This window comes from Bufo bufo, chromosome 7 (assembly GCF_905171765.1).
Source record: "Bufo bufo chromosome 7, aBufBuf1.1, whole genome shotgun sequence".
Lineage (NCBI taxonomy): Eukaryota > Metazoa > Chordata > Amphibia > Anura > Bufonidae > Bufo > Bufo bufo.
The window spans coordinates 129,752,378-129,762,964 of NC_053395.1; the positions used below are offsets into that span (position 1 = coordinate 129,752,378).

The following is a 10,587-nucleotide window of genomic DNA, read 5'->3' on the forward strand; positions in this document are numbered from 1 at the left end:
CCAGGATCAGGAACCAGAAGCAGCAGCAGTCTTAGAAGCATGTGAACACAAGAGGACCAAGCAAGGAACTGAAGCCACAGACCTCCTATATATATGAGCTAGGCATCCAGCTCCTCCCAGGGGAAGGAGGAGCCGCAGGGTGGAAGGCTACAAGAAACCCAGAAACCAAGATGGCCGCCAGCACATGTCAAACGAAGGAGAGCAGCAAGCAGGTAAGACCATGACAAAGTGTGGGTCCCTAGACACCCATCTTAAGGATTTGATAGGTGTAGGGTCTGAGTCTTGAAAATGCCTAAATTCCTTGAGACAGAGGGCATGTAAGTCATGTTGAATGGCAGACACATTCTCCACCGGGGTATAATGCTGAATTACACCGTTGGCAAAACCCTCTCTCTGGAAACCATACAGATACCACTGACCTGAAGTAAAGGCGAAGTTCTCGTATGGTTTCCGGATTTTGCCACCCAAACATTCCACCATTAAAAGGCCGGGTCCATTAAGTTATATGTTAGCCATATCAATGTTAGTCCCCAGGCCCTCCCCTGAAAAGGCCGATCCTGCCGTCAACATGCTTACCACCAGTGTCACAAGTTGGAGACGTATCCCGTTCAGAGGATGCCTAACTCTTCCCTGGTCAAGTGGTCCCATGGCGTATCTCCCTCTTGTGCTCTGTAATTAGATGGAGTGTGATAAGTGGAATGGATTCACCATCGACCCACCAAGCCCTATTACCCCCCCTTCACCCAACTCGGAACGGTATGCGTTTTTGAGTTGGGGAAGCCCGGGTGGCTTTGGCTTGGTCGATGTGAATCCACAAGAGTTCCTGCCGTCTATGGGATTTCTTTTTGTTGGTGATTGGCCTTTGCACTTTCAGCATGGTGTCTCCCATTACTTCAAGGACCTTGTATGGTCCTTCCCAGTTTGCGTCCCATGGGCCAGCCCGCCGGAAGACTTATACCATCATCATTTCTCCTACAGCGGGCATTGGTGTTTCCCCCTGTAGATACGGTTTGTGTAGCCGTATTGCTGCGTGAGGCAGTAGCTCTTTCAGGTTCTGTTGAACCTGTTGGAGAAACAGGTCTCTGGCGATGGCGTCTCTCGTGGGCTCTGACACTTGAAGTTCGTTGGGTAGACATAGGGGCATCTTACGTCCGGTCATCTGTTCATACAGGGAGATACCGGTACTGGAGGCTTCAGTGGCTCGAATACCCATTAGCACTGCTGGAAGATAGGTTACCCAAGAGGAACCCTTCTCCAGCAGCGCCTTGGAAAGCCGGGTTTTGATGGTCCGGTTCATCCGCTCCATGATGACTGAGGGTGATAAGGCACATGAAACCTATGTCTAAGAGACCACAAAGCGCTTTCATTACCTTACCCGTGAAATGTGTCCCTTTGTCTGATTCTATCATTTTGGGGATACCCCATCGTGACAGAACCTGTTCCCAGAGAACACGGGCAGTCGTGGTTGCCGTATCATTGACCGTGGGGATGGCTTCTACCCATTTCGAGAAGACATCCACTATTACCAATGCGTAACGGCAGTTACGACTTCCGGTTGGTAACGGTCCAATGAAATCGATTTGTATTGCGGACCACGGACCATCAGCAGGTGGAACCCGTTGCAACACCGGCTTCAGGGCGGCTGCCCTTGGGTTGACTTAGGCACACACCAGGCACTGTTGGGTAACCTCCTCTACTGAATTGGACATCCCTGGCCAGTATAATTTGTCTCTCAGGAGAGGCAAGAGTTTATTCCGGCCAAGGTGTCCAAACAGTTGGTGGTTCAATCGCGTCAGCTCTGCTTGCAGATGCTGCGGGACCACCGGAAGAGGGAGTTGCTGAGTACCGGTATCGTAACACAAGATCCCTTGTTGTACAGACCAGGGGTGTTGAGGTGATTTGATATGTGTCATTAGAAGAGGATCCTTAGTTTGTTCCTCTTCAAATGACACCGGGCCGTCACTCAGATGGGTACGTGCTGCAATCCGGTGGGCTGGTAGTGGCCCCATGCCTGGTTCCCGGAGGGTACCAGACACTGCCGCTAGTTTAGCCAACTCGTCTGCCTTATTGTTACCCATTATCAAAGGTTCATCGCCTTTTTGATGCGCCAGGATTTTGATAATGGCTGCTTCCGTCATATGTGCCATGCCCCACTCCCACAGCTCTTTCAGGACCGACACATGAGCCAGAGGTTTGTTTTGGATGTCCACAAAGCCTCTCCTCTTCCATATGTCAAGATGCAGGGTGAGGGAACGAACTACATACGAGCTGTCGCTATATATAGTTCGTTTCCCTGGGGGCTGAAGAAGTAGAGCTTCTTTGACCGCCTCTAGTTCTGCACGCTGTGCTGACATGTGACCCGGTAGCCTGACAAGACTCTGGATACCAGTGGTCTCATCCAGCACAGCAAAACCCGTGACATATTCTCCTTCCAGATAGAATCGAGAGCCATCAACAAAGATGACTCTGTCATCTGGACATCTGTCGGTTCTGAACATCTGTGGAGAGTCGTCCAGTTCGGGTTGACCACAGTCATGTTCGGTTCCAGTCAGGTTTAGCAACTGAGACAGAACATACTTGGCCTTATGGTCCACCTGCAGACTCCGGCCACTGAGATCCATGATCCATCTCCCGAATCTCTGTTGGGAGACTCCAGGGAGAGTATCACGGAGCAAGAGGGCTAAAGGAGAATGTGGAGTCTGCAAGGTGAGGGGACGGAAGCCTACAATATGCTCGGTAGTCTTGACGGCATAGTGTATGGCTGCCAGTTGTTTGGCACATTCATCGAACCCTCGTTCAATGGGCGAAAGTAGCCTGGAGAAATACCCCAGCGGTCTGGTCTCATACCCTACTTTCTGAAGTAGGACCGCTGCGATAGACTCCATCCCTGCATGCGCCTGTATGGCCATTTCCCCATCTGGATGTGGAGTAGCCAACACAGGTGCAGAGGATAGATCCCTTTTCAAAATTGAAAAGGCCTCCTCCTGCGTCTCGGACCAGCCTTTGATTGAGGGTTCTTCCCCTCTCAGGAGCTCATAGAGAGGTTTTGCTTTGGCAGCAAAATCCTCTATGAATTCCCTCATAAAGTTGGCCACCCCCAGGAATTTTCTCAAATCCTGAAGAGTGCCGGGTCTGGGTAACTTCACCATGGCTTCCACACGGGCAGTCATGATTCCTTTGGTTCCAAAGGAAATTTGGACCCCAAGGAAGGTTACCTCCGCTTTGGCCAAATTTGCCTTATGGGGACTCAGCTTGAGTCCTGACTTTGCCAGGAGTCCCAGCAGCTCTTTCAACAGAACCAAATGTTCCTCTATGGTTTCTGTATGCAAGAGCAGGTCATCCACGTATTGTAGAAGGCATTCCGGCCGTGAGAACACACTCAGTACGGCTGCCAATGCCTGATGGAAATACGTGGGGCTGCTGTGTAACCCCTGGGGTAGTACCGCAAAAATGTACTGTTTGTCCCCCACTGTAAAAGCAAATTTGTACCTGCATGACTCAGTGAGTTCGATGGAGAAGAACCCGTTAGCAACATCCAAGGTCGAGAATACGCCGCTTATTCTGGCCATGATGTCGGGAGTCTGGGCCACCACTGGAGCCAACATTGGGGTGTATTTATTGAGGACCCGAAGGTCTATGGTGAGCCTCCATGCACTCGTGTCCTTTTTCTTGACTGGCCAGAGGGTCATTGCATTTTGAATTGCCCTCAATAACCACACCCCTAGTCTTCAATTCCTGGACCGTGTCCATAATTGAATGGGTGGCCTCTGGTGGAAATCGGTATTGGCATTGAGGTGGAGGGTCAGGACCCTGAATGTCCACCTGAACACCAATTAGTCTGCCACAGTTGTTTTTGCTCTGGGCCCACAGTTCGGGATGCTCGTACACAATAGGCTCCAGGTCTATATTGTGTGAGACTTCAGGCCATTTGTGTTTGAGCATATCAGTAGACTCTTCTACTGCTTGCAAAGGTGGTCCCAGACAATGGCGTTGAATGACGAACACTTTAGCTCGCCTGGGACCCTTCCACACAATGCAATTTGCCAGATCCAGGATCCATCCATTTTGTGTCATTACATCGGTTCCGATAATGTTGTCAGAACCGGAGTGATACCACATGGGTATCCTGAGGGTGGTGCACCCGGTAATCTGGACGATTACCTTTTCAATTCTGTGGGCCGTCACCCCCCCTTGTTGGTGATCAAATCCGATCACCACACATTGGGGGCTGTTGGGGTGTAAATCATGCTTGACATTAGTGATGGATATTTCCGCACCTGTGTCAAGCATGATTTTCGTTTCCCGTTCTTTTATTTTGGCTTTTATATGGGGTCTCCCTGAAGAGTCCAGTATGATGGGACATACTGGTGCCAATTCTTGAGGGACCCCTAACCTTCAGTCGATGTCCACCAGATTCCCAGTAGGTACCTGTGAGGTACATACTGCCACTTGTGCCCTTTCACTCTGAATATTTGGTGTAGAATCTTTTGATTCCACACCCCCTGGGACATTCACGGCAGCCACGCGTTTTGGTGATGGGCCTGGTGAATGTCTCAGATTTTTATCAACACGTTCTTCCCCCACTGACTTGGCAAAATTAGGTTTCATTCTGAAACCATTATTATTGCCAGTCTTTTCTGAGTTTGTCCAGTTATTTTGTGGACAATTCCTTTGAATGTGCCCGTATCGTAAACACAGGAAACACCGGATGTTTCCTGGCTTTTCCCATGGCGGGGCCGTGGGGCGAACGTTTGATGCATACCTTGTGTGCTGTACCCGTTCATCTTGTGATCTAACGTATACAGGTGCACGTTCCCTCAGTTTAACGGACTTCTTATTGTACAGTATATCCTGTCTACACTGTTCAATAGTCATAGCCGCATCCGTGAGGGATGGCTCTCTGGCTGCACTCAGCCGGATTGCAGTATCCAGGTATGGGAATTTTTCCACAAACATGCGCACCATGCCTTGTGGAATCCCGATACCTTGATCCTTAGTAACCCTCCTGTACATTGCTTCAAACCGACTACACAATGACAACGGTTCATCATTGATAGTAGGTTTGAACTTCGACAGGACCTCTGGAGTGACGTCCCAATGACCTGTGGCCAGTCTCGTGAGTATGGAGAGGCGTTCCTCCTTATCATGAAACTGGCCATTCGTCGGTTGTGTCCTCCCCGTTACCTCATACCTTTGGTTAAGGTGTGTTGGTAACCACAATTTTAATAGCTCCATGCGATATTCCGGAGCCACTGAATATTTATTACAGTGACCCTCGAAAATATCGCATGAAGTGAACGGGTCTACATTGGGATCGTATTTTGGGATCTCTTTGCAGATCCGTAACAGGAAGTTTATCCTTTCCACGCTAGAATGGTTAGGATAAACCCCTTCCTGTTTTTCCGGACGTGTTGGAGGATTGGAAGCGGTATTTGGCCATCCACTTACCTCTTCCCAACTGTTGTCCTGTTCCTGGGCACGGCTGCTACTACTATTCTCCCCGGGTGTCGAGGTGAATCGTAGCAACCGGTCCACCTGTCCCCTAGTATCTACTACTGCGGATGTGTTATCCGCTGAAGACTTTGGCGCTGTCGCCGTTGTCTCCGCCTGTGCCGTTCCCGAAACACAAACCTGTTTCGTGGGTACCATACCGTTAGTACTAGGTCTAGACCAATTGGAGATTGCCCGCTGAAAACGCTCAATGCTTTGCGCCTTTGCAGCCAGGTCCTCCCTCATTTGAACAATCAGGGCATCCGTAGATGCCGCATTGTTCCTGTACTGATTATTCTCAGTGTACAGTCGGAGTAGCTCTCTGTCCATGTCAGAGTAGAGACCCTCCTCATCCGAGAGTCTGAACTCTAACATGCAGATCTCTCTGCCCCTTTCGGCTGTACACTGGGTTTCTTCTTGTAACCGAGCCTCTAGTGTGTAAATTCTTCTAACGTTGTCAACACAACAATTGCAGTGGAAGTCTGCCTTATTAGCAACCTCCCCTGCCTTTCCTGTGCTGGCAAGTGTCTCAGTGTGTTCTGTCTTCCAAATGGTATCCTCAAAAGTGTGAACCAATTTGGCTAACATTTGGAAGCGTTTGTTCGTCTTATTGAAGACACTTCTACTGATACAAATCCGGTCATGAGCGTAAGCCTGGTCCAGCAAAGCGGACCATAGCAGCTCAGCGGATTTGTATGTAGAGGGGATAATGGGATTAAAAGTGCTGTGTTTACTCAGGTGTTGCAGTGTGGAGAAGTCCATACTCACTTTTTGTTGAGCGTCCATCTTCTCTTTGGGGCCGTACCTCTTCGTCCTCAGCAGCTGTTTGGAAGAAGTCCTTTTTCTCTCGGATCGCTTTTTCCCGACCAGCCGGACTTGTACGCTGCTCCAACGAAGATGGATCTCCTTCGGTGACGTCTCCTCTTCTCCCTCCCAATGACTCGAGCGATGCAGTGACCGTGCAAAGAAAATGGTAAAATATTAATTCACAGATAGAACATAGATTCTCTGCTAAAGACTTTGATCCGTGTTTGGTGCTGTAAGGTAGAGTCGCGTTACCTGTACGAATTATCAGGTCTTAGACGCTCAGACCACTGACCGCGTCTCTCTTGCCTGATAATTGACAGTATAACCGACCTCTAAGCCTCAAAACCAAACACAGCTTTCAAAATCTGAGCAGTGGGCCTGGCTCGCCAATGTAAAGGGGGAATATTAATCACCAATATTTATGCAAATATCGATAATTAATATTCATAAATAGGAGGAGCCGTCTATTGATGACTCCGCCTATTTATACCTTTATATAACAATAATAATATTACAATACTTTGCCTTTACCTTACACTAATCACTATGCTAGCTGCATGCGCCTTACTACACTAACTACCGTTAATAACCACACGTTACACGAATAGTTGTACATAAAACACAGTATTTATTATTACCTAATACATTAAGTACGTAATGCACTAACAATACAGCACTAAATATACAGTACTAAACTACACTACACGTTCCCAAGTTCCACCCACAAACTATCTATACAATACACACACTCAATATTAACAGCCCACCCACCTGGTTCTATATACTATCCCTATGGGGTGGACGAAGATTATTGGTGGTCTTACAGGGGTGTAAGCCGACCTCAAAGCATCAATACAGTGATAGGACCGCGGGTGGTGAATGGGGTAAATCAGGGATCAGGGCAACAAGGGTTGTACTAGGGGTGTAAAGGGTTCCAGGGATAATAGGGTTGGCAAGGGGTGTAGGGTTGTATATAGGTAGGGATATAAATAAGGGGTGATAGGGCTAGGGTTACCAGGGGTATCCAAGGGTAATAGGGTTACCAGGGAAGTATAGGGTTACCAGGGGTAATAGGGAACAAGGGGTGTATAAGGTTACCAGGGGTGTATAGGACCAGGGGTGATAGGGAACAAGGGGTATATAGGATAGGGTCACCAGGGGTGTATAGGGTTATATACCAGGGGATAGGGTTACCAGGGACCAGGGGTAATAGGGAACAAGGGGTGTAATCGTTGGTGGGATAGCGGTATATATATATATTGTGAGACAGTGACAGGTCTCACTCAGGTTAGAGGCATGGAAGGGGTGGATAGTGTGATCCACACCCCTGTTCCACCTCAGGTGAGACAAGCTGGAGGTAATCGGCCTGGCATAAGGCACCTCCCAGAGTGTCAGAAAGGGGGTAGTGTGTTACCTGTGGACAGAGGCCTGGAGGCTCTGTCTGTGTGGTCTCAGCTGGGCAAGGCTGAGGGACCACAAGGCTGGGAGATAGCCTGGAGTTGGGGGACGCAGCGACGCCTGGGAGGGTCGCAGGGCCATAGTCAGGCGGACTACTGAGCCCCAATCCCCCACAAGAAATACTGAACTGGAGACAGTGGGCGTACTGTGCTCTGTACAGCCAGGAGGCTGTGGGACATTGGCTGACAAAGCCGCATGTGTTCACAGGGTGTGAACTGTGACTTTAGGTGAGTCAGGATATTAGATGTTTAGTTAGAGCCCAGCCGGGCAGGTGTTTATTTTGTACCATTTATGTTTGGATTGCTGAGGAGCCAAATAAAGTGATGTTTGGACCAGAAACTTGGTGTCTGGCGACGATATTTGTGTGAATCACCCCCGGAGAAGAGCTAACCCCCCACAATTGGTGTCGGATGCGGGCAGGTGTCCCTGCTGATAAGTAAAAGTGCTGGAAGTTTGCAGAGCAGAGACTGCTGGTGTTAAACTGGACTTTTTTTTTCTGTGGTGCAAACAGTGCAGGATTTAAAGGGCCAGAAGCCCAGTACAAGAGACTGAGCAGTGGAAATGGCTGCAAAATGGTATAGCCCGTGGGAGAAATCCTGCGAGTTAGTGATCGGCGGAATCCCGCTGGGGGTCATTCTAGACTCCCGCCAGCAAGTGTCTCGGGTCCTGCCTGGAATTCTGGACTTTGTAACAAGGGGGCCAGAGACCAAAACTACGGTGTCACTGACCTTTGTGACGGACTATGGCTCGGTGCAATGGGAGCTGTTAAAATGTGAGACACTGGAAGTGGAATTTGTACTGGGCAAGGACTTTCCATTGTTTGGGCAGTTGTGGAGCGGAGTTCCTGATAAAAGGCAAAGCTATGCCGTTGCCAAGGGCAACCGTCGGGAAGACAAAGAGGTGGAGAGCGGCGCGGTTCTCAGGAGTGCATATCTTCCCTGCGACTGTGTCCGGAGTCCTAGAGAGGGAGTGCGGAGGTGCAGTAAAGCTGTTGGTAGGAGCAACCACAACCTTGATGAGTCTGCGGGAGAGAATGTCACTGCTTTACCAGAATGGTGGATTACAAAGGGTAAGACTGTTCCTGTTATTAACGATGTAACAGAGCCAGTGACAGTGAGCCGGCGGCAGGGGATACCTGCTGGGCCAGTAGGTAATAAGTCTGTGTCTGGACAGGCGGATAAGCCTGCTGTGATCGCTCCCTCGCAGAAATCTACAGGGGAGAAGGTTTCTGTGTTACCTCAGTTGCCCATGACCAAAGCTAGTTTTGGGATGACAAGGATCCGGGATCCCATGCTAGCCCGGGTAAGAGATAGCACAATATTGAAACCTGAGACTGGTAAAATATTAAAGGTGCTGGACAGTCGTGCGATAAAGGACTATCCGCAGATTTTCACTGCGCGTGAGACTCCAATGAGAACAGAGACTGATGAATTTGGTGTTACAGATACGCTCATGCATGAGGGAGTGTTGGGCCGTGATATCGGGTTGTTTCTGTGGAGTAATGGAGACACTTCTGCAGATAGTGACGAAACTCCTGCAGAACCTGTACCTGTCCCTTTAAGTGAGGATCTAAGGGAGCTGCACTTTGACCTGAATGGGGAAAGAATATTGACCATTGGAAACAATGGGGCTGGTCAAGTGCAAAGTGATGGTGACAAAAGTGCGGAAATGCATAAGGAAAATATGATGTCATATGAAATATGTGGTGACAGTGATATAACTTTTCCGTTGCAGGTTGTGGTCAGGGGAGAAGCGCCCCCTGGTGGTAAAAATGTAAATGATGATGAAGCTTTATTTTCTGCATCTGCTATGTTTCATGAGGCGCGATATGTCGTAATCGAAAGGTTTGAAGACATGCATATAAGTAGTGTGGAGCAAAGCCCAGCTCCAGCTCAGTGTTTGAAGGTGCAGGAAAATATGATAGGGCTAGAGGGTGTACCGCACGTACCAGAGGTTGAAATGCAGTCCCCACAATGTTGGTTGGTTACTAAGGAAGTGTCCCAGGTGGGGATTAGCTCATCGGTGCCCCTAGAGGTCAGAATTAATAATGACACAAGCGGTATAGGTGACGTATGTGCTGTGACCGATAGCAACCCAGAGAGTGAAGCTACCATGTCAAGGTCCTGTGAAACAAAGGTGGTTACTAGTAGCGACCAGACAGTTATATATGACGAGATGAGAATTAAGTCGGGTGACGTCATCCTAGGGTCTGAAGCCCATATCCAGACAGTTGTAGATGACCTGACACGACAGTACAACTGCAAACAGGAGAATGATCTCTCTCTCTCCTCACGCTCCCTAGAAACGTTAGAGACGGGACTAGCTGTCTTCACAGAGCAACTGAAGAAAATTTCAGAAAGGGCAAAGAAAGAGAATGGTGATACTCCTACATCTGCTGCAGCAGAGCCAAGCAAGGAGCAGCTGGAACCGGAGGCCCAAAAGTGGGGCACTTCCCACAAGCTTGTGCAAAAAGCTGAAAAGAAACTGCTGAAAAACATGGAGTTGGTGGTTCAGCGCCTGGAGAAACAGGGTGTGACATACAAAAAGGGGGAGAAAACCAAGAACAAACTTCAGCGAGGATTGGATGATCTGATGGTAGACCTGGACCACCAGAAGCAAGTTATGTCTAATCCAGCGAAGAAACAGGAGAAGTGTGACTGGCTCCTAGCTGAAGAGAAATACATCTCGGCTCGATATGGTGAAAAACGTGACCAAACAGAGACTGATGCTTGGGAAAAGGAGACCAAGGCCCTCTCCTTGGCTAAAGCCCTGGAAAAAGCGCTTGAGGAGCATGCTGAATTGGAGAGGCTGAACAAGCAACTCAGAGCAGAG

General features: G+C 49.0%; 1 long non-coding RNA gene across 1 annotated transcript; it reads right to left on the bottom strand.

Moving 5' to 3' along the window:
* Positions 1–625: 625 nt before the first annotated feature.
* LOC121007638 lies at positions 626–6,415 on the bottom strand. Its single transcript, XR_005780449.1, has 3 exons — positions 6,259–6,415; positions 2,853–2,855; positions 626–667 (listed from the first exon to the last, which is right to left on the bottom strand). It is a non-coding gene; the product is annotated as an uncharacterized LOC121007638 (long non-coding RNA).
* Between the last annotated feature and the right edge of the window lie 4,172 nt (positions 6,416–10,587).